The following is a 3511-nucleotide window of genomic DNA, read 5'->3' on the forward strand; positions in this document are numbered from 1 at the left end:
AAAAGAGAGATAATCCCCTCATTGAGTGTAGACCAGCACAATAACATGAAACATACTAAGCCCTTTAAGAGTTTCCAGTGTCAGAGCTGTGTGTGTCAATCTGACAGTCACCCAATAACTAGATCATTTTGCTTTTGTTTTGCACAATAAGAATGAGAATGTGAACACGAGGTATCAGCTACTACTGTGGAAGCAAAAGAAAACTATGTGTCAGGGAAAAATTCAAAATATTTTATTTACTGTCGTTAAAAGCAGATTTATTTTTATGCATTGACTTTTCTGTGATTTGATCATCTTAGATCTGGAGAAGTCTCCACTACATTGACAACTTGAGCTATTTCCTCCTTTTTTGATATGTTATTCAGATATAATACGTATTGGAAACAAGGGTTAGCTTGTATCTGTTGCTTAGAGCTGCAGATTGACAGCTAATGGAAATACTCCAGCGATAATATAGCTGAAACCACTGGATCCATACAGAAGATCTTTAAATTAACTTAAAAGAAACTTAAGGAATAATTACGTCATTTTGGGTAAAATTTGCTTGATGTCTGTGCATTACTTGCAAATTATCGGCCTCTCTCAATATACTGACTGATCGACCAGGGGGGGGGGAAAAACACAAATTTGGGGTTTTGGGAGTTTACACAGAGGGTCTGGATGTCATTGGTGATTCCTCCACTAATTGGACAGGGTTGTTGTTCGATCCCGGGCTCCTGCCGCACATGTCCGAAGTATCCTTGAGCAAGATAACAGAACCCGATGGCTTTCCGATGCTAATGCATCGGTGGTGAATGGTGTATGAATAGTTAGTTTCTATTTGAATGGATTTGCATCACTGTGATGAATGTGTGTGAAGGGGTGAATGTGGCACGTAGTGTAAAAGCGCTCTTGAGTGGTCGGAAGAGTAGAAAGGCGCTATACAAGTACAGGTCCATTTACCATTTACCATTTACCATATGGATGGATATGAAAGTATGATCAACAGTATAATCACTGCAGTTCACTTAACAGCCACTGGGGTCACTATTAACGATTTTCTGAAAGTTACTTAGAGAACCTTTAATGAGACTAGGATCGCTAAATGTCAGAATGAAAGCTTATAAGGGAATTTCCCAAAATGTGTTTTTTTATTTAAAATTGGGCAATACCAACCAATATTATAGTGAAGGCATAGATAGATATACTTTATTGATCCCAAGCTGGGAAATTGCAGTAATGTGATGAAGACTATTATCATTATTATTAGATTAACTGATTTTTAAAAAATCAATATACTGTGCTTCATAGGCAGTTGATTCATAATTTTATGTAAACTATTTTGTTCTTGGCACAGATGAGGGAAGCAGAAAACAGCGGGAAAGGCCCTTTCAGTCTTGCCCCAGTACACTGGATCCCAGAAATAGCTGCTCTGTGGTAGGATGCGCTCTGGGCAATGTGGTTCACAAAGGTCCACTTACACAGACATCAAGGGCTAATTTGGTTCACAAGGCCACAACTTCATAACCCATGATTTTTTTTAAAGGGATAAACTACCAACAATCCACATAAGGTCATCCTTACTACTCTAAAAAGTTATTATCTTTAACACTATGCTGAATTCAGTGTTGGCTTAGGTGTGGTGTCACTATCTGTAACATTATCTTTAAGTGTAAGTGTGACAGACCTCTGTACAGTCCATGCATCTCTAGGGTACAAAGGCTTCTCCCAACTCTCAATAGGTTATATACACTGTCTGGTGTTTGGGCTACAAAAGGGTGTGACTAACAGTGACTAAAGAGGTAGTCTCTGTAAGAAAGCCTTTCACATTCTTCTTGTCTCAACAATCTGTGTTAATATACCATGGTCATGGTGAAAGTCAATAGTAATGCCTTCAAGGTGTCTGCTATATTCTGAATTATATATATCTGTATCTGTATACATTTTAGGCCTTAAATGATGTTAAATATGATTTGTACATCACTTGTATCACATGTATGAAGTTGCATTCTTAGTCTTGCTTTTAAATGTGTCTTTGGGAAACATTTGTATTGATCATGCTAACAACTACAAAATGAATCTGGCACGGAGCCAACACCGATTTTCCTCGATATCCTTCATACTTTTTTCGGCAGTATGGACTTCAAAAGTCTTAATTTAACCTGTTGAAGTGGGTGTGGCTCAGAGGCAGAGCGGGTCGTCCACTAATTGGAAGGTTGGTGGTTCGATCCCCGGCTCCTCCTTTCACATGTCGAAGTATCCTTGAGCAAGAATACTGAACCCGAATTGTCCATTATGAATGTGTAGTGAAAGAGTGCATGTAGTGTAAAAGGCCTTTGAGTGGTCGAAGACTAGAAAGGCGCTATACAAGTACAGGTCCATTGTACCATTTACATTTCACGAAAATCTGTGCGCTTTTGGTTCGGCTGCGATCAATATATAAAAGGACAGGCTCCTATTTTTCAAGTCTGACCTCTTCAGCGTACATATGGGTAGCCTAGTATAGACATGGAAAGACCTGACCCCATCCTTCAAACAGTTACTGATGTTGATGATGTGCAGCTCCCTGTACTATTTGTATGAACTGTTGTTCTTTGTGTATGTATTTTTTACCCTTGACTAAGTGAACTTCTGTTTTGGATAATAAAGTTAAGAATGAAGATGGAAAAAATTAACAAGACTCCTTTGTACTAATATATTTTTGAGCTTGTCTACATACTGAGTAAATACAGACTGTCAAGGCTTGAACATGCTTCAGGGCTTTTGGGCCTGCGGAGCCTGCTGAATTCAAGTACTGAATGATATTTGGTTCGCCCGAGTTGTGAAAGAATCATTTTCACTTTATGGAATGCTATTGCTAGCCTGTTAGTTCAAGGAGCTTTTACTTATGATATGACTTGAAAACCCAATAAAACACAGCACAGACTTGGTACGTTCCAAATTACAGACAGATTTGAACTTTTCGCACACTATATTGTTTATTTATCTGCAAAGTACACCAAGCTGGACAAAATGTATTTCCTTTGTTGCCATATTAAATCTGCATGGGGGGCATTAGCAGTTTAGCATTAGTGTTCAAGTTTTTGGCCCTGTAACTAATATAAGTCTAATATTTACTCTCCCTCTGACCTTGTAGGACTCCAGAGGGAAAGAAGCTAAATGCTCCACTGTAGTCATTAACTTTGTCTGCCTGCCATTTGGTGCTGAGGAACAGTGGAGTTTTTTCTGTTTAAATGGCTGGAAATTAGGTTTGTGAGAGTCGAGTTGTGGGCCCTAAAACCAAAACGATGAGCTAAAAGAGTTTAAAAGGTCTTGTAGAGCTCAGGAGAACTGCAGTGTTGGGTGATTATTCTCAAAGGTGGGAAGTAAAGTACAAATAATTTAGTAGTAAAGTAAAGTAGTTTTTTTATCTTCTACATTTTTATACAAATATCCATACTTTCTACTCCTTACCTTTTCAAAACATGCTCATTAGTTTCGTTTTAGTGCATTTGAGGGGAATTATCGATTATTAGTATTTTTTGCATCATTG

Source organism: Morone saxatilis, unplaced genomic scaffold (genome assembly GCF_004916995.1).
Source record: "Morone saxatilis isolate NCDOM2014 unplaced genomic scaffold, NCSU_SB_2.0 Contig8, whole genome shotgun sequence".
NCBI lineage: Eukaryota > Metazoa > Chordata > Actinopteri > Moronidae > Morone > Morone saxatilis.